This window comes from Grammomys surdaster, unplaced genomic scaffold, assembly GCF_004785775.1.
Source record: "Grammomys surdaster isolate TR1022 unplaced genomic scaffold, NIH_TR_1.0 138, whole genome shotgun sequence".
Lineage (NCBI taxonomy): Eukaryota > Metazoa > Chordata > Mammalia > Rodentia > Muridae > Grammomys > Grammomys surdaster.
This window is the reverse complement of record NW_021604596.1, coordinates 8,641,309-8,663,348: the sequence shown is the minus strand read 5'-3', so window position 1 is coordinate 8,663,348 and position 22,040 is coordinate 8,641,309.

Sequence of the window (22,040 nt, the reverse complement as noted above, 5' to 3'; positions counted from 1 at the left end):
TAATACTCCATTGTGTAAACGTACCACATTTTTTTTTTGTATCCATTCATCAGTTGAAGGACATCTGGGTTCTTTCCAGCTTCTGGCTATTATAAATAAGACTGCTATGAACATAGTGGAGGATATGTCCTTGTTATATGTTAGAGCATCTTCTGGATATATGTCCAGGAGTGGTATAGCTGGATCCTCAGGTAACGCTATGTCCAATTTTCTGAGGAACCACCAGACTGATTTCCAGAGTGGTTGTAGCAGCTTGCAATCCCATCAACAATGAAGGAGTATTCCTCTTTCTCCACATCCTCACCTGCATCTGCTATCACTTGAGTTTTTTATTTTAGCCATTCTGACTGGTATGATGTGGAATCTCAGAGTTGTTTTGATTTGCATTTCCCTTATGACTAAGGATGCTGAATATTTCTTTAGGTGCTTCTCAGCCATTCGAATTTCTTCAGTTGAGAAATCTTTGTTTAGCTCTCTACCCCCATTTTAATAGGGTTATTTGGTTGTCTGGAGTCTAATATCTTGAGCTCTTTGTATATATTGGATATTAACCCTCTATCAGATGTAGGATTGGTAAAGATCAACAAATATTGCTGGTTCAACTGGAGGTCAGCATGTAGAAGAATACAAATCAATCCATTCTTATTTCCTTGTACAAAGCTCAAGTCCAAGTGTATACAGGACCTTCACATAAAACCAGATACACTGAAACTAATAGAAGAGAAGGTGGGGAAGAACCTCGAATACCTGGGCACAGGGGAAAAGTTCCTGAACAGAACACCAATGGCTTATGCTCTAAGGTCAAGAATCGACAAATGGGACCTCATAAAATTGCAAAGCTTCTGTAAAGCAAGGACACTGTCAATAGGACAAAATGGCAACCAAAAGATTGGGAAAAGATCTTTACCAATCCTTGACTATTTTCATCTATTGAATTGCTAGTTCCTTAACCTAGAACTGTCCTTAATACTTGCATGCAATTTGAACAGTATAAAACCAAAACAGGAGGAAGAGAGATGGGATAAGGGGTTAATGGGAAGGGGGGGGATCGGGAAAGGGGATAACATCTGACATGTAAATAAATAAAATATTCAATAATAAAAGAAAAAAAAGAAAGCAATGTCCTTGAGAGTGAGGGTGAGATCTTAGAGTCTGCAGGTGATTTACAAACCAGATGACTAGAGCAGGTCAGAGGGACGCTTAAATAGACTTGGAGTTAGGAAAGTCTGCAGGACAAACCTTCAATTTTCAAACAGCTGTGAATTATAAAAGCAAAATGAAGATCAGTGCAGGCTTTTTAAGTATTGAGTGAATTTTATGATAAGGTCTTTGTTAAAGTTTAATGACATCATATGACATGGTTTTATCCTCTGGCCAAGAATTCGAAATCAGGGTCTGAGTGCTACCAAAGCCCATAGTCACAGAATTTCAACTAAAGAATGAGTCATGGAAGTATTGATGGATAACTGTGACATGTTAACCATGTTGCCCTATAAGGACCATTTCAACAGTGTTTAGCCAAATACAGAGGCCAGTGAGGTGGCTCACTAGGTAAGGCATTGCCACTAAGCCTGGAAATCTCAGTTTAATCCCTGTAACCCACAAGGTGGAAGGAGAGGACCCTAGAAAGCTGACTTGTGATGTCTACACATTTACTGTCACTTGTGTGAATCCACTAACATGCAAATAAACAAAGTTTCTTTAATTCTAGAGAAGATAGGATATATGAAAACACTATATTTCTTTCATTCTGCAAATACTTATTATGAATCTATATTATATCATAAAATATGTAGTTTCTATCTTTGATGCAGAAATGAAAAATATATGGTTATTACCATCTTGCAATTCATAGTCTAATGGGGTAATATACAATAGAAGAGGTAGAGTGGAAAATAGTAATATACTATGAGAGAGTTTAGGGCTGAGAAGAATTACTTCCAGTAAAAAGATCAGGCATAGATGGTTATAGGAGATGCTAGGAATGAACCCCTCCCCTCCTTGTAGGAATGTGAAAGGACAGCATGGTTTCTGGTCGAGCACTAGCTAGAGATGGCCAGAGATCCAGCATGTTGGAGACCTCACAGGTTTCCCTGCAAGGAATGGCATGTATTTCACCATGCTCCCAGACTCCACACTCCTGACATGAGGCCAAAGACCTCCATTGATTCGCACCTTTCAGGTACATAGGACAATGCCTTCTACAGCCCCTTCCAAAGTGGTTTGTGACTATTGGTCACATAGCACAGGTAGAGGGAGTGACTACAGACCACAGAATCTCAAAACAGATCTCCATATTCATGAGATACATAAAGGCCAGAGGACATAGCCATGCTTTCCCAGACCCTCCTCCTACTTGCAAAAGGTATTTAACCTCAGGCCTGTGCTGAGAACATGGGGTACAGCTCCATTCATTTTCTACCATGACAATAAACGTTTTAAGACCAGGACTACCTCTTGTTATTGGGGCACTCTGAGCAGCCATCTAACCTCCCACCGAGGACCTCTCTGTATTCCAGCCACGGAGTCCACCAACTCAAGCAAGCTAGCCTAGCCAGCCAAGACCCAATCAAGAGAGACACCATGACCAAGAATCTCATTCCCCACGGGGAGCTGCCAGAGCTCATCATCTTTCCCTCCCTCTTTAGCTTTCAGCTGCAGGTCGATCCAGCCCATACGACACTTCTTGGTTCTTCCACAGTCTTTCAGCAGCAACTGAGACTGTCCGCTGCCTGGCCTGGGGATCCCCAACCCAAGAGCTCTGGCCCATGTGAGGATTTCAGACTGTGTTCTCCCCATCCCTGGAGTGGAATCCTGCAGCTTCTCACAGCCTGACATCCACCAAGCATGTATGGAGTGAACTCAGTCAACTTCCCATGCTTCTGCCCCCTGAGCTGTGGATCCACAACTCAGTCCAACAGGACCCACACCCACATGCATTCCATAGCCCCACACCCCCTCATATACAGAATAATGGCATATGCATTATGGGTCTATCTTAATGGGGTTCTAGCCTGTTGGGATACATCCTGTGTTAGAACTACTTCACCATGGCTACCATGTCCTTTCTTACATTTCTCTTCCATTTTTATTCTTTTCCTTCTCTTTCTTCTTTTTATTTCTTTATTCCCACTTTTTGATTTCTTCTTGTGTTTCTTTCCACCAATTATGTTTCTTGGTAAAATAGCATATGTTTTTTCTCTCATCCCAGCTTTTACTCCCCCTGGTGACAAAGCTCTTAAATTTCAACTATCTGCTGATGATACACAATTGTTGTCTAGGATCTACTCTTATGTTTCAAGCTTTATTTGATTATCCATTTTACTCATAAACTCAGCATTTTCACAATCATATTGTTAGAATATGCTCTCCTCCTGAAATACTACCCTATGATTGTTATCATTGGCCACTGAGCTAATGAAGACAGGAGACCAAGTAATATCCTAACCTCATCTCACTCATTTGTCATTCAGAGTCAGTGAGATCTATGAGTTCCACTTCATCAACAAGTCCTTGGTTCTAACCTTTTTTGTTAGTATGATGGTGTGTAGAGAGAATACCTTTTGTGTTGTATGGATACACTGCCTGTCAATTAAAAAAACAAAACAAAACCATGGACTATAGTTAAGGGTATAATAGGAGGTTGAACATTTGGGAGGCAGAAAGAATTCTGGAATAGAGCCAGGTGAGGGAGATTCACCAGGAAGATGTGATGAGAGGGGTGAATGATACATGAGCACTGGTAACCAGCTACATGCAATGTTGGTTAAAATAAATGGGTTGTTTTAGTTGTGACCTAATAAAATAAAACCCTGGAAATATGGTCAAGGAATTTGTTAATATATTTTGAATCTTAATCTTATTTCTGAAAGCATGGGACTGGGAAGAAGAACCAAAACAAACTTCTACAACACTGTCCTGTCGCCTGAGTCCTGAGTAAGTTTGATCTTCTCTGTCTTCCTGTGGTAAGGTAAGAGTTCAAATGATTTCAACTCAAACTGTCCTAAACCAATATTTATCCTGAATACTGGGGAAAGTCACAGGAGCATGCCATTCTGGGTAGCTTGGTACCTAAGACTCTTGCCTATTTCTCTATAGTCAACACTTAGGCCTCCTCAGAACCTGCCTCTGCTACATCATGGCCAGATCCTTCATCTTTCAGGGGCACACGCACATACACTTGAACTATACTATACTTATAATGATTGAAAACTTAGCTTTGAGTCTCAAGTAAGCTAGATTAGAGTCTATGCTCTTCAATTTTAGCTGTATTATTTTTAAATGTTTGTTTCTTATGTTTCAACTATGTGTGTCTGTGTGTGGAGGTGCACACGTGTATGCAGGTGGTCACAGAAAACAGAAAAGGGGTTCTGAACCCTCTAATTTGAAGCTGCAAGTGATTGTAAACCACCCAATGTAGATGCTGGAAATAGAACGTGGTCCTCTCAAAAGTTATCTTAAATTCTGAACCATTTCTCCAGCTCCTCATGGTAGTATTTTAGATATATTACTTTTCAATGAATGTTGGGGTTTTGAGAGAATAAATTTTAAGAACTTGATATTTTTGTAAGATATTCATCTGTGTTGTTATTTAGGCACATTTTGCACAGTAAATTTTATGATTATATTGAAAGTTGGATTCATCTAACCAAAGATAGTATACTATCATGGTAGCCCTGATTTGAGGAAACCTCAAGAATCATAGAAAACAGCACAAGTTGAAGATTAACAGTACAGCACTTGGGGCTCTCGAGCCACAGCTATTGAACTCAAAAGAAATGTGTGACAGAAATGTTGAAGCATTCAATGCCTACAGTCTCTATAAGGGAATTTACATAGGTACATATGGAACCACATACACAACTCTCTCTTGTTACATAAGCAACTAGAATCAGAAATACAGAAAAATAAAAACAAATCAAAAACAAAACAGAAATGAGAATCAAATCAAAAGCTGGGATTCCCAGGTGTGTTAATTTCCTTGAAAGGAGATCAAATCCGCTCTGCAATAGGTAATGTGGAGCTGACTCGAGGTCAGTGATTCAATATTTTAAAATAACTTTTAAGGTCCATTACACAATGCATGAAAGTTTGTTTGATTCTGTCTCCGTACTTATTTTTTCTTAGCCAAGAGAGGTGATCAGAGAAGCCAAAAGCTTCTTAGCTTTGAATCAGTTGACAAATGCGGCGTTCAATTCTACATGGTGTAAACACAGGACTGGGGGTCAGGGTAGACAAATATCAGCCTGGTGCTGAAGCCCATTGCTGCCAACAGAAGGTGTTAGACCAAGGCTGGAAAGTAAATCCGTGCAGTGGTTGTTCAGGCAACAAAATGTAGTGGCCAAGGTGTTCAGTGTAAGGACAAGGCCTTTTGCTCAGCTGTGCAGGGCTTTCCACACTTTAGAGGAAAGGACAGTTTATCGTGACCTTGTGATTGGAATCCAAAATGTTCATAAGGGATACATCAAACAGGGTAAAGTTTAGGTCCATCCTCTGTGGACCTAATAAACTAGAAAGTTGTTTATTCTGCAGTTCATCATAGAAGCCTGATTTCAGAGATATTCCTTGTCTATCCTGAATACCATATGTAGCTATTTTTAAATTTTGATGAGTGAAGAACTTACAGCCAATACATAGTGTAATTATCTCAGGAGGAAGGAACTTGTCATATACATTTAAATATTTTCCTCTTTCCATACTAATTTCAAAGACATGTAGCCTGTTCATAGTAAAAAGCCTACTTACTGAAGGACTTCAGATAAAACCCAGATATCTCTTATTCTGCACTTCTAGTAGATAAAGTGGACAGCTTTGTTATGTATTAAAGTACATATTGACATGAGCACCATCTCATTAAAGCCCAGGAAATTAAAAGCACATGAGAAGCTGTCAAAGAACTACTTAGATCTTGGACCTCCTGTCTTAGTCTAGTTGCTGTCACAGAATTCATGCTTTCTGGGCTCTGAGGTGCCCTGAGCGCATCCTACTTCATGCTGGTATCTTCCAGTATACTCATATAGCTCATTCTCTATTCATCCCATTTGTGGGATGCAGTAAAATCTATATCATGCCTACACATTCATCTTTCAGCAACACAAGAACACAGGGGATTCTGAGTGAGATAGGAGTTTGTGGTTAATTCCTTTCTCTTCTTTTCTGCCGTGGAGTGATCTAAGAAGCATATTATATGACTTCTTTCCTCCAGCTGGTTATTCCTGAAAGTTAAATACATCTTGCAACAACTTCTCTCATTGACCAGAAGGACAAAAATTATTCTCAGGCTTTGACAACTTTTCATTACTCTAGGCCTGATATAGGCCTTTTCTCTAAAATGAATATTGACACCTAAGACTAGCTGAGGAATGTGCCTTTCTAAAACACAAAATGTTAAGGTTTGATCTATGATTCCTGAGAACTGACGATCTGTAAATGGGTACTTAGACAAATCCCACTGGAAGCCTTCTGGATTGGTTGCTTTTTTCGAATCTCAATAACATTCTTATTGCTATAAGGAATCATAAAGAATTGTCTTTTAGGATCAAACATCTTTATCTTGCCTTCTCTTCCTTCTCTGCTTCAGTGTATGGGGTAAGAGCAACTTTCTAATCAGATGTCACCCTCATTAAGTGTCCTTACCTTACATCATGGCACTGCATGTCATGAGGTCTGTCCATTAAACCCAAGGAAGTGTTTCCTGTGAATGACAAAGCAACAATGAAAAAAAAAGGAGTACAAAGGAATAAAAATCCAGGATGTTATTGCTCCATTTAAAATGAAAATTCCATTTTTATGTATGTGTATATGGAAGGTACCTATGTGTATGTGCATATTTTATATGTGTGTGGGGAGATGTGTACCTGTGTGTACATGTAAGGGGAAGCCCAAGGTTCAGAATCATCCTTTGTTGATCTTCTATCTTACTTAATGAGGCAGAGTTTCTCAGTGAAGCCCTGAGCTTACCATGTGGTTGGTCTTGACAGCCAGCTTACTCTGTGATTCTCTGTATCTGCCTTCTGAGGCTGGAATTACTACAGGTCAGCCTCTACGACCACTCACTATTTACAATGGGTTATGCAGATCTGGACTTCAGTTCTCACATTTTTTGGGTAAGTGCTTTAACCACTGAGCTATCTCTCCAACCCTATAACAACTGTAGAAGTATCCTTATGGTTGGCCTGGTAAAGTCCTTATTATAATAATGAGGAAACTCTTGTCAGAGAAGGGAAGTGACCTGTCTCAAGTTGCACACCAGCTGGTGGCAAGGTTTAGGTGACCACAGGTAACCCTCAGTATCAAAACTCTGTTCCTTAAATTACATCACAACATTGACTCATGACCAGTGACATCCCATCCATTAGGCAGTTTTGGCAAACAGTGCAAAGAGTGAGTCATCTGATTTCCTGAGTTATAAGAGGAGCTGCGCAGGATCCTATTTTCCCATTCTCTTTTTCTCCCTCTTTTTGGTTGTTAATTTCTTTTAAAAGATACTTTGATTCCCAAAATATGGTAGTCACATTATTGTACATAAATATTCTATCAGCTTGTTAATTCTCTCTCTCTCTCTCTCTCTCTCTCTCTCTCTCTCTCTCTCTCTCTCTCTGAGTGTGTGTATGTGTGTGTGTGTGTGTGTGCAAAACTCATTTTGAGTCAGTTCCCAGAGCCCAGTATTTCTAAGTGATTAATACATTTTTACTTGTTTCTTTTGTGTCTGCATGCTTGTGTGGAAACCAGAGGTCAACACTGTTTGTCTTGTCTTTGGCAGTCACACTCCACCTTAGTTTTCATAACAGGCTCTATCGCAGGACCTGGAGATCACCAATTCCCGTAGAATGGCTGGTCAGTGAACAAATCCTGACAACCCTCATATCTCTGCTTTTCCAACATGGATTCAAAGATATGTCACAGATTCAGATCTCATGCTGCATTGCAAACACTTTTTAAACCACGCTGTCATTCTTTATTTTTTCCTCCATGGACTTTTTTTATTGGATATTTTCTTTATTTCCATTTCAATTGTTTTCTCCTTTCCAGGTCTCTCCTTTGGAAACCCCCTATTCCATCCCTCACCCGCTGCCTCTATGAAGGTGCTCCCCCACTCACCCACTTTTGTCTTCCTGCCCTGGCATTCCTCTACACTGGGGCATTGAACACCCTCAGGCCGAAGGGCTACTCCTCCCACTTATGTTCAACAAGGCCATCCTCTGCCACATATGTACCCAGAGCCATGGGTCCCTCCATGTGTACTCTTTGGTTGGTGGTCCAGTTCCTGTGAGTTCCAGGGGGTCTGGCCAGTTGACACTGTTGCTTCCCACATGGGGCTGTAAACTCCCTCAGCTTCTTCAGTCCCTTTTCCAACTCCTCCATAGGGGGCCCCCATGCTCAGTCTAATGGTTGGCTGTGAGCATCCACCTCTGTATTTGTCAGGCTCTGGCATAGCCTCTCAGGAGACAGTCATATCAGGCTCCTGTCAGTAAGCACTTCCTAGCATCTACAATAGCATCCTGGTTTGGTGACTGTATATGGATGAGATCCCCAAGTAGAACAGTCTCTGGATGGCCTTTCCTTCAGACTCTGCTTCATACTTTATCTCCATATTTCCTCCTATGAGTATTTTTCCCCCCTTCTAAGAAGCACTGAAGCATCCAGACTTTGAACTTCCTTCTTCTTGGGCTTCATATGGTCTGTGAATTGAATCTTGGGTATTCCGAACTTTTGGGCAAATATACACTTATCAGTGAGTGCATACCATGTGTGTTCTTTTGTGATTGATATGATATTTTCAGGATGATATTTTAAAGTTCCATCCATTTGTCTGCGAATTTCATGAAGTCATTGTTTTTAATAGCTGAATAGTACTTCATTATGTAAATGAACCATGTTTTCTGGATCCATTCCTCTGTTGAGGGACATCTGGGTTGTTTCCCAGCTCCTGGCTATTATAAATATGGCTGCTATGGACATAGTGGAGCATGTGTTCTTATTACATGTTAGAGCATCTTCTGTGTATATGCCCAGGAGCAGTTTGGCTAAGTCCTTAGGTAGTACTATGTCCAATTTTCTGAGGATCTGCCAGACTGATTTCCAGAGTAGTTGTACCAGCTGACAATCCCACCAGCAATGGAGGAGTGTTCCTCTTGCTGGTCAAGCATCTACTGTCACCTGAGTTTTTGTTCTTAGCCATTCTGACTGTTGTGAGGTGGAATCTCAGTTTTGTTTTGATTTGCATATCCTTGATGACTAAGGATGCTGAACATATTTTTAAGTGCTTCTCAGCCATTCGAGTTTCCTCAGATCAGAATTCTCTGGTTAGCTCTGTTCCACGCTTTTACTAGGCTTATTTGGTTCTCTATAATCTAGAGGTCAAAGGGATACAAATTGGTAAGGAAGAAACGAAAATATCACTCTTTGTAGATGATATGATAGTATACGTAAGTGATCCCAAAAAGTCTACCAGAGAACTCCTACAGCTGAGAAGCAACTTCAGCAGTGTGGCCAGATATAATATTAACTCAAACAAGTCAGTAGCCTTCCTATACTCAAAGAATAAATAGGCTGAAAAAGTCATCTTGGTATGACTCTAACCAAACAAGTGAAAGTTCTGTACAACAAGAACTTCAAGTCTCTCAACAAAGAAATCAAAGAAAATCTCAGAAGATGGAGAGATCTCCCATGCTCATGGATTGACAGGATTAATATAGCAAAAATGGCCATCTTGCCTAAAGCAATCTACAGATTCAGTGCAATCCCCATCAAAATTCCAAGTCAATTCTTCATAGAGTTAGAGAGAGAAATTCTCAAATTCATTTGGAATAACAAAAAAGCCAGAATAATGAAAACTGTTCTCAACAATAAAAGAACTTCTAGGGGAATCATCATCCCTGACCTCAAGCTGTACTACAGAGCAATAGTGATAAATACTTTATGGTAGTGGTACAGAGACAGGCAGGAAGATCAATGGAATAGAATTGAAGACCCAGAAATGAACTCACACACCTATGGTCACTTGATCTTTGACAAAGGAGCTAAAACCATCCAGTGTGAAAAAGACAGCATTTTCAACAAATGGTGCTGGTTCAACTGGAGGTCAGCATGTAGAAGACTGCAAATTGATCCATTCTTATCTCCCTGCATAAAGCTCAAGTCCAAGTGGATCAAGGACCTCTACATAAAACCATATACACTGAATCTAATAGAAGAGAAAGTGAGGAAGAGCCTCGAACACATGGGCACAAGGGAGAAGTTCCTGAACAGAATACCAATGGCTTATACTCTAAGATCAAGAATTAACAAATGGGACCTCATAAAATTGCAAAGCTTCTGTAAGGCAAAGGATATTAACAATAGGAGACAACAGCAACCAACAGATTGGGAAAAGATCTTTACCAATCCTACATCCAATAGAGGGCTGATATCCAATAGATATGAAGAACTCAAGAAGTTAGACTCCATGTCATCTTTCAATCCCTCGAAATCTGTTTATGGAAATGGAGAACCAGAGGACAAGAGTTCTGGACTTGTAATGACAGCAGTGTTTGAGTACCTGTCTGAAACAGAAGCTCGGCTTCCATGTATACATACACACTCTCTTTCTCTTTTTTTAATTTAAGTGCATGAAGGGATTTTAGGCAGCTTGAGCATATGAAGCATGGTTCTGGCAGGCCTTTTCCTTCTCCACTTCTCCACCATTCCCTCCATCTTGCTAACAAAACCGTTAGATTACATTCTTAAGTCTAGCTCCAAATAAAGTCTATTCCTATGGCCACTTCCTCTTCCTGAGGCTAACTACCAAGGTCCAGCTATCAAAATATTGAAGTCCAGCAATCAAAAGCCCCCTTTGGATCACATAATTAACAGGCTCAATTTAAATTAAACACCTCATCCTAACACAGGATTTTCCCTTTTACCTTTATAAACTGCCATTTTTCTATGGGCCATGTCTGTCTCCTCCCTATCCAGAGACAGTCCTTTGTCCCTGTATTTCTAAGCCTGTGAAAACTGTGTCAGCTACAACCACATACGTGACATTCCTCTACGTACTTAATGGATGTTGAACGTTTATCCTGGTTTCTGGTCCTAGATACTGACTGGAATTCTCTCAGAAGAGGTTGTTTTCTCAGACTCTTCCCAAAACTCCACTAGATCCTCCCTTATAGGACTAGAATTATCTCAAAAAATCTTTTATCTAGCAAAAAATCAATTCCTTGTCATTAAAATCTGACTCATAGAGATGCTCAAGTCACCAAGCAGCAGGACAGTTCAGAAGGGAGAGTGGGCGTAGTGACCCAGTAAGTCCCTATGAAGGTCACAAGGTCTCACAAAACATCAAAGTGTTGAGAAGCAATTTCCCTTAGTTATTGCAGAGTGACTGCATCTTCAAACCCTTCTTTGATGCAGCAGAACCAGTGGCTCCTTTTTACCCCATTTGTTTTATGCTCTGGAGGTATGGTGATAAAAATCATGGAAGATATTCCTCAGTCTTCATTATTTTTGAGATTGATGAAATTATGCTTCAAGCAATGCATATATTCTGATTGTGATTTAAAACATCTAATCAAGTAGAGGCCAGGTAAGGGGCTTAGTGGTTGACAACTTGCTCTGATCTAGAGAACCCTGGTTTGGTTGCCAGCATCACCATTAATCAACTCACAACCACCAATTATGACTCCAACTCCAGGAGATCTGAAACCACATTGTGGCTTATTTGGGAACCTGCACTCATGTGGTGTACACACAGGCATAAAACATACACCACACCACACACACCCCCACACATGTGTATAAACAAACCTTCAAAGGCATTTTCCCCTCTATGCCCAATCCCACCCAAATCCCTCTCTTCCCTGATATAGGAAATACTGTAAAAGTTCATTGTATCTTGTTCCTGTGGGTTTTTGTTGTTGTGGTGGTTGTTTGTGGAATGTATGCACATATTATATATAACCAAATAACATTTTAAAGAACAAATTTGTTCTACATTTAATATCTTGTTTCTTTTGAGGAGTTCTATTATCAGTGCAGATATGCTATGGTATTTTAAGGACTTCACGACTCATCTCCAAAAGGCTGTGATAATTCAACTCTGTTTTCATTGGTAGATGTTCAGTTTGTGTTTAAGTTCTTGCAGTCACACATTGTCAGAGTTAAATGAAGGGTTCACAGTCTTCATTGTTGTCTTGAAAAATATATGAGTTTTCTGGAGCCCTGTGTGTGTGTGTGTGTGTGTGTGTGTGTGTATGTTGTGTGAGTGCGGTGTCCTCAGAGGCTTGAAGAATGTATCATACACCCCAGAGTGAAGTTACACAGCCTGAGATTGGTGCTAGCCAAGGGCAACAAGCCTGCTTTAACTACCGAACTTATCAACAGATTGTTTCTTGGATCCTTCTAATATAAAACAGTCATAGTTTCTACCCTTATTCAATTTATAATCTAGCCAAAGATAACATAAATGAATGAGAGATATTTATGCAATGAAGTTAAGGTAGTCACATAGGGGACACTATTTTAGACAGAATGGCTATGAAGAGGATCTCTGACAAGGAGACATTAGAGCGTAGACCTAAAGGAAATTCTATTGTGATGCATGTAACTGTAGCCAGTACGATTTCAAGCTGAAGGGATGGTGAGAGGCTAGCTACTAGAAAACAACCTGGATGTCATGTTCAATCATCTCAGTTACTAGTTATTCTTTCTGTGAGCTGGTTGTTCACATACTTTTTCTGTTCCCATGGGATATTTTTCCTTCATAAAGAAGAGCTTGATATATTATAATACTCATTAAATTAATCATTCTTTACCTTTTTGTGTGCAAATTTTCTTTTTTTTAAAAAAAAGAATTTCATTCACTGCATTTTTTGGTGAGTTTAGTTGGATTTTCTTGTGAAATAGTGGCCATAACCATTTGTGTCCCTCTGGTATCTACGAGGGAGCTCTGACTTAGGATTTTACCCCAGAAAATTGCTGGACACACCAATAGTTTTAGCTCTACCATTACCTGGGTCTCTTACACAAAGCCCCCAGATATTTACTGCAAATAATGCGGTTGTTTTTCTTGAGGCAATGAGGAAATGAGATTTGGATGGATTCACTGGGGTTCCCAGAAAACCCCAGGATGAGTGTATTTCTGGACTAATCTCTGGGTGCTTTAGAAATGGTTTAGTGAATGGATTAGTTATGGATTGCTCTCCACACACATATAGGCAAGATTCTATGGAAGTACATGAACTTAATACAGTGTGTATTGATGAATTGACTACTGTATGTCTATGTATGTATGTATGTATGTATGTATGTACTATGTATGTCTATGTATAGCTGAGAGTCAAGTGCTTGGTTTGAGATACACTTTATCTTGGTGTCTGCTGGAGCTGGGATGCATCAGCTTCGAAAAAAAATCCTTGGGCATGACTCTTAGGCATATCTAAAATGAGGAACATCTGTACAGTTTGCTGAAAATATATAATCCTTTTATCAAAAAATTAATTCAGGAGTTTCTGGGTTGAGCCCTGGAAACTATTTTCAGAGCTCATGGAAAACTATAGTGCCTGCCTGTGCCTGAGCAATCTGAATGCAAGCATTGAGCTCACACTGCACACATCATTTGCCACCTCGTCTGCTCCTTCCAAAAGAGCTTCAGAGCCCTTGAATGTGATGAGTCACTTACTAATTTTTATATGAACTCCAAGTGGCAAAAGTTGTATTTAAAGAAACAAATACATGCGTTTATCCACATTCTCCTGGCAATGAAACATTGTTTGCCTCTTAAGGACTCAAGAGTCTTCTAGATCGTTCATCCCCACACCACTTCATGTCTGTGAACTTGACAATTTTATCGTCTAATGTGGGACATTTTAACTTGTCTTTCTTTTATTTATTTCCACTATTTTGTTATTTTCTCAGAAGAGGGAATCATTTCCACTTTCCCTTCATACTATCCAGCAGGATCAAGGACAATATTGAAAACAGAAGAGTGGTTTATAAACATATACCACGGGACTTCATACTGTCCAAATCATGTAGCGTAAGCCACTGTTGCCTTATAAGTGGATAATTAGTTTTTCTATGTACTGTCCATAAGGGAAGATAGCTTAATAAGGATGGTCATAAAAAGAAACCAAATTCTAAAGAGAAATACCAGAATGTCCTTATATTGCCCAGTGCACTAAACTATTAAGAGGAATTCAAACTGCCATGTTTCAGAGACAACATACATACAAAAATTCAACTCCTATAATACATAAAGCGATTCAGTTTTGAAAGACCAGATTAGGGAGGGAGTGGTAAGTGCAGGAAGCATGCAGAGGAGGGTTCTGGGATGCCTCTATGTTTTTATGACCCTACAAAATTCACTGTAGGAGTATGTCATTCCAACCCAATCACAAGACAGAAAAACACTGTCCTTTGACCTAGCCTTCAGACAACTGCAAAAGCAAGTTTATGATTCTTTCAGGAATCTGTGATTCACTTTGGACAAATGAAAGGCCAACACAGATGTCAGGCTTTCTGAAACATAGCAGCCCACATTTCAGACCTCCAGCTGAGAAACCCCGATTTCCAGAATTCATCCTCAGGACAGCAGGATACTGGCTTACCCTCCTCGTCACTCAGTTTCTCTCTCTTTCTCTCTCTCTCTCTCTCTCTCTCTCTCTCTCTCTCTCTCTCTCTCTCTCTCTCTCTCTCTCTCTCTCCTTGCCCCTCCCTCTTCTCCCTTCCATCTCTCTTTCTCCACCCCCTGTCATACTGGCAAGAATGTCAGAATACACACCATACGGTTAGCTCTGGATGACATTGTGTGGCTAACACAATGGAGGTACAGGAAAGACTGAAGTTACTTAAGAAGGCAGAGAGAATGGCGACTCTTTTATGATTCCTGCTCTTAGCTCTCCCCAGTGCATAGAGTCAATACTTAATTTTTACTTAAGTCTTCTTCATTGCTTCCCAGCATCTGCCTCATCATCCTGATTCTTCTTTACAGCTTCTGAAGAGCTCTCCATGAATGACTCACCTGCTTTCTAGTTCCTGTCCCAAGATCTACTTCTAAGGAATTGGGCTCATAAAATGTTTAAAAAGGGAGTTTTAAGAATTCTGCTACTTGGTCTGTGTCCAGCTACAGTATCAAGCTTTGGCTGCATTAGTATTTTGCTTCCTTTGAAAATATTACTATGAGGTATAGACTTCAATGCCAAAGTAAGAAGATAAAGGTTATTCATATTTCAGTGATCTCAGAGTTGATTAGATCTTGTTTCATCTTCAAAATTTGCATGCTGTGTTCTAGATCCAGAACCATTTCTCTAGGAAACTCTGTTTTACTCTCTGTTGAGAATCTTTTTGTGCCTGGCCCTACTAATCAGAGTTGGATACCCTTCATGAAGCCTCTCTACACAATGACACTTCTCTAGACTTTGAGATAGATTATGGAGACTTCTCAGGACATTTCTGAACCTGCAGAATCTAGAATTCTGTCTGACACACAATACAATATAATTTTAAATTAAAAAAAGTAAATGTGTATGAATGCTAGCAAACTGGAAGATGTATTATTTATCTCTGTTTCATTCTAAGGGTTTTAGTAAAATATAGATCCTGTGCATATTTCTTTGCAAGTGGGCAGTTGTTCTTCATTCCTAGACTCTGCCAAGTTGTTCTCTGGCACTGTTGTAAAGAGAAGTTGGGGCACAGGCATAACATTGCACTTGCAATGAAGATCTTTCATCCACATCCTTAGATTGTGTGATGATTATAGACATAATCTGCCCGTCACTGTTTGATTCCTGAAGCAAAGCATGCTCAGGCAGTATAGAGAGCACCTGCACCTCCCCAAGTGTGGACTAAGGCTATATCAGTTGATACCAGGCTCTGGAACCCAACTTTTCATTAATGCTCAACATAGCACCTACCTTCCTCTAGACTGAACTCACCCCCTCTTCTTTGGAGAGCCATTAGCTCTGTCCTGTACCCAGACTGCCTCCATAACTTGGAACTGCTTTGATGTCACATGGACATATCACATGTCACAATGTTCTAGAGCTCTTGGTTGGCTTATAAGGCTTTCTTTCAGCCCTTGTTGATTTTTTCAATTGGATCTCACAAAACCACAGAAATGTCATCATCTTCTCCGGGGCTGAAGTCTGCCTTAGACATTGTGAGTTAGAAGTCAGTGACACAGTGCCCAGAGCATAATTGACATTCAATAAATGTTTCTAGAGGTTTTACAGTAAATATCCTGCAGTGGGAGTGAGCCAAAGGGGAAAAAGACTTTTATTATTCCATTCAGTCCATAGCTACATGCAAGAGATTGAAGAAAAGCAGAATGAGTCTGGGACCATTGATTGGCAGTTAATGTAGATTTGCTAACTTTTATTTAATGTGTTTGTTTTATCTGGATGCATGCTTGTACACCTTGTGCATGACTGATGCCCATGGAAGTGAAAATAAGATGTCAGATCCCCTGGAACTTGAATTATAGACAGTTGTATGCTTCTATGTGGTGCTGGGAGTTGAACCTGGGTCCTCTGAAAAAGCAACAAGTACTATTAATTCCTGAGCCATGTCCCCAGCCCCCACTAGAAGCTAATGTAAAGAAATTTACAAATATACTTAAGTCAGCTACAAGATAAGATACTGATAACTTGAAAATCCATAGTGTAGTGTTTTGTATGTTGTATTGACATTATACTGGTTAAATTTCATATGTAAAAATGGCTGACATTTCAGAAGGAAATGATTCGAGTTGTGGTGAAGTTCTGGAAGGAGATGTGTCATCTAGAGTTGAAGCTAGTTCAGTTCTCCTCTTCAAGGCATGGGACTTCAGGTTGCCTCAGACAACAGGCACTGGCCAGAACCAGTCTCTTTTGCAGAAGCTTCCGTGTCTGTCTGAAGACATGGCCCTTTAGAAGTTGACAGGAGAGCAGCCTGTGGTGAAGAGGACAAGATCTCTCTGGGCAGTATGGTAGGGAAAGTACAGTAACACATGGACTCTGCAGGAGAGAGCCATAGCCCTGAGGCCACCTCAGGAACTGTTTTAGGAAATAACAAATGATATCTGGAGGCATGGCAGTAAAGCATCTCAAACCAAGGAACTCATATGTAACTCAGGCATTTCAGTAAAAAGAACAAAACCAAAACTATAAAGACAAATTTTAGACTTGCAACCCAGGCAGTTTTGTTTTTGCTTTGTATTAGTCAAAGAAATTCATTTACTCTGACTCCAATTTAAGCTTCAAGAAGACTGCCTAATCCCTTGGACTATACCACTCGGTAGACCACAGGGCAGGGCACAATGGGATTAAGACTGGGTAACTTCACCACCTAAGCAATGATGATCAATCAAGAGATAGGAACAGTGCGAAGAAATAGTTCTGTACACCAGTCTCTAGAGAAAAAAGACAAACACTGTGGCTGGATGCCACTTATCATCAGATGATGGTTTCAATCACATCTGATACCCTCAAAATGTGAGTCTAAGTCTCAGTTAATTCAGTTGACTGAATTTTTCTCAGCTTCAACTTCATCTGTAAGAAAAATGTTTGGGTGAAAAGCGTATCACTTTCCCTTAACATGTAATAACTTTGGAGAACATTTCTTCACAATAAAGATGTTTCTAATTAGTAAAAATTTTAGTTATAAAGACTTTCAGCACAGGTTTTTAAGGGTGGAAAGTGTCCATGTTTCTTCCAATTAAATCTCCTCCAGGCAGGGTGCCATCACCATCCTCAGGAGCAGAACTGTAGACTTCATGAAATATCATTACCACCTCTCAAACACGCCCTCAAATGAACAATTTAAAATCTTGTGTGTGTGTGTGTGTGTGTGTGTATGTGGGGCAGTTCAGTAGGGCCCATAGAGATGACTCAGTGTTTAAACACACTTCTGCAGAGGGCCAATCCAGGTTAAGTTCCTACTGCATAGCAGCTCACAACCATTGCTATCTCCAGTTCCAGGGAATCCAATGCCCTCTTCTGGAGTCCATGGTCCATGTTTACATGTACACATGGTACATGTAAACACACATAGGCACACATATTTACACAAAAATACACATATTTACAAAAAATAACAAACATTTCTTTTTCAAAATGAAAGGAAATGTAACTTTGTAAAGTATGTTTATTCTCTGCAAACATGTCTTTTGATAATAACCACTTTCTTCTTAACAATATTGTGTGGCTGGAAGGATTTAATCATAATGGTCTGAAGGATTTAATCTCTGCAGCATTGTTTTTTGTTTGTTTGTTTGGTTGGTTGGTTGGTTGGTTTTTGTCAAGACAGGGTTTTCCTGTGTAGCCTTGGCTGTCCTGCAACTCACTCTATAGACCAGGCTGGCCTCGAACTCAGAAATCCGCCTGACTCTGTCTCCCAAGTTCTGGGATTAAAGGCGTGTGCCACCACTTCCCAGCTGTCTCTGCAGCATTCTTATGAGGTTGGTGCTGAGTATTGAAATTTTGCAGCTAAAGAAGCCGAAGCTCAAGATTGCTGGGAGCTGTGTGTCTTAGAACTGGTGGAGTTAAGTCAGTTTACTTTTGTCTAGTCAAATTTGGTACCAAGCCAATAATATGAAGAATTCAAATAGTCCAGAATTAAATTTAAGACTAGATATAGGAATTTTAGTGTCTAGACATTTGCATGATTCTGCCACTGCTATTTTCTGCAATTCATCAGTTAACTTGTCATTTGTAGACTGTCCTAAGACCTTTCAACAAGCAGAGTTCCATTCACTCCAGCCTCCCTTCCAGCTCTGAGCCATCTGTTCAAGATATGGGAAAGACACCTGACATACTCTCCATCTGTCATTCACAACCCCAGGCACAAGTTCAGCCTCTGTCCCTCTTTACCCTTTCCCAATCTGTAAGCTATTTACAAGTCTATTGCCCATTTAGTAGAAATTTTACTAAATTCTCACTTCTAGTCTTTGTTATTGTTCTGCCCATGTAAAATCTCTTAGCTGCCTCTGGTCATTCATTAGATATTTATTCAGCATGTGCTGGATACCAGCGACTGTTACAGCTCTGGAGAGAAGAAAAGTGAATGGTCCAACCCTGCCCTTGGGCTCATAACTAATTAATAGCACTCATGAGGCAAAGATAACGTGTGTCCATTCTCCATGGCAACAGAGAATCTTTGTGTTATCCTCAGGCCCCAATTTCCAAATCTATCTTAACTACCTTCTCTACTCTCCCTAAATCTGGTGAATTTTTCTCCCATCTTAGGTCCTCCCTAGAACTCAAGAGAGAAACAATTTAAGATGTTTAGAAGAATTCATTCCCTGGATGAGACCTCACAAAAGATTTTTAGCATCTTCTTTACCATTTTATGAGCAACAAGTGTTAATTTGTCATTTTAAACAATGAGTGGATGCCCTTTAAAATGTCTCAAGTGCATTCTGGTCCTGTCCCAGACATGCCAGCATTCCTGCCCTCATGCTAAAAATGATGTCAAGAAGTTGCCCGCCTGAGGCACATACTTTCTACCCAAGGCCAAAGTCATGCTGCCCAGGCTCTCATGTCACAATGAGGTTAGAATTTGTGACTTCTCAAAGCTTTTGCTGATTACCAGTGAACATCTTTCCATGAGATCATTTTCTCTACTAGCTCAGATTTGCCTGGATGTTTTACAAGCCAAGATCGTAGCTTTTTTTATAGAATAGATTATGTTGTCTTTTGTTTTTTTGGGAATCCAACTTTGTGCATAATAGACAAACCCTCCACCAAGCCTAGCCCACATTATGTTCTTATTATTACTGCTATTTATATCTTAAAAGATATCTTCTTCCTTAATAAATACTTTTAAAAATAATACATCCTTTGAAAATTATAAATTTTGTCTAGTGAGATGGCTCACATGTTAAAATACGTGTGCATGTGAAATGGTTAAATGGAGATATTTTTACAAATTTATACAGAGCCACACACGCAGACACGCACGCGTACACACACACACACACACACACACACACTCAAATCTTTATCCATACACATATATAAAGATTTTTGCAGAATTTTTTTGTTTTATTACTAGAAAAAGTCCTATTTTCCTTAATAAGTCAAGAAGAAAAAATAAAAAAGAAAGACTAAAGCAATATTATTTTGCAAAAGATAAAATATCAGATGATACAAAAATAGAAGAGCAAATAAACAGAAAATAAGTTTATAAATATGTAGGCTAGGGGTGGTGGCTTCCAAAGTTCTTCCTTCCTTTCTTCCTTCTTTCCTTCCTTCCTTCCTTCCTTCCTTCCTTCCTTCCTTCCTTCCTTCAAAAATACTATTATACCATAAATTATATATTTACCAAATATATGTTACCATATATCATACCAAATATATTACCATATATTATACCAAATATATTACCATATATTATACCAAATATATTACCATATACTATACCAAAAATACTATTATACCATAAATTGACAGAGAGATAGAGATAGATAGATAGACAGATAGATAGACAGATAGATAGATAGATGCATAGATACATAGATGGATGGATAGATAGATAGATAGATAGATAGATAGATAGATAGATATAGAATAAGAAAGAATAGCTCATTTAAAAGACATTTAGGTAAAAATTACATTTTTTTAGTCATCTGTTCATCTGATGCTCCATTCTGTATCCTGACATATAGTTGGCAAAGCCTCAAGCTGTTCTCCAAGGTAGGATTTCCCCCAGCAAAAGCATACTTCATGTACAATAGATAGTATTTTGTGGGTTTTTTAAATCTATGAAAGGGTGTTGCCTTTGTTACTTTTCTGTTGCTGTGCTAAAGTACCAAGACCAAGACAACTCAGAAGAAAGAGTTTGTTAGGACTCACAGAGCCAGCAGGTTAGAGTCTATGGTCATCATAGTAGAGAACACAGCAACAGGCAGGCATGACACTGGAGCACTGACTAAGAGCTTACGTCTGATCTACCAGCATGAGGCAGAGATAGAGCTAACTTAGAATTGCATGGACTTTTGAAACTTCAAAGCCCACTCTCAGTGACATCCCTTTTCCAACAAGGCCACACCTTCTAATTCTTCCAAAAAAGTTCAACTAGCTAGGGACCAAGCATTTAAACATGTGACCAATGAGGGTCATTCTCTTTCAAACAGCACCAAAAACTTAGAATGGGTTATAGGGAAGTGTATTAGATGCTGAAGTCCACAAAGAGTCAATCAAGTATAAAAGAAAGGTCTTCTAAACTGTTATAGAAACACTGGGTGACTCAGAGTGCAAACTGACAATTCTATCACAAAAAGACCACAAGTTGACAATGAGGTATCTTTATCATGACTTTACCTTCTTTTCTCCTCTTTCTCTCTAGAACTTTCTCTTAGAACTGTCCATTAGCTCCCCAATGCTGTCAGCTGTATCATGCCTCTGTGATGTCAAAACTGTAACATTATAGAGCATATTGCTATATTAATATTTCTGTTTGTTTGTTTGTTTGTTTGTTTTCCAGATAGGGTTTCATATGTAGCTATGGCTATATTGGAACTTATTCTGTAGATCAGTCTGGCCACAAATTCACAGAAATCTGACCACCTCTGCTTCTCAAAGGCTGGGTGGTGTGCCACCAAAATCCTGATATATTAGTACTTTTGAAATGTTATATTTACTTGTATCTACAAGCATCTGTAAAAGAAAGTTTCTTAAAATAGAGTTGAAGTTTATAAAGGGAGTTTCATGCAAATGTTAAACATCAGAGTTTAGAGAAAAAAAGACATTTAGAAAAAAGTAAGACATAACTAAGAATATGGATATTGGCTTCTTAAAGGAGAGTCACTTATATTTTAAAAAATAAATACCAAATGGCTTCTAAGCTTACATGTTTTCTGTTTGTTTCTGATTTCATAATCCTTTGTTCTGATATCTACTTATCAGCACAGTTAATATACCCTAAGAGCTTCAGATGTGTTGTTACCGGGACACCGTTACTCTGGCCTCCATCATCTATGCATCTTTGTACCATTCCTAATGCAATCAATTGTCCGCATCTAACTATTAACGACAGAGACCTAATGCCCCCTATGTGACCCTTTCTTTCCCTTGAGAGCATCT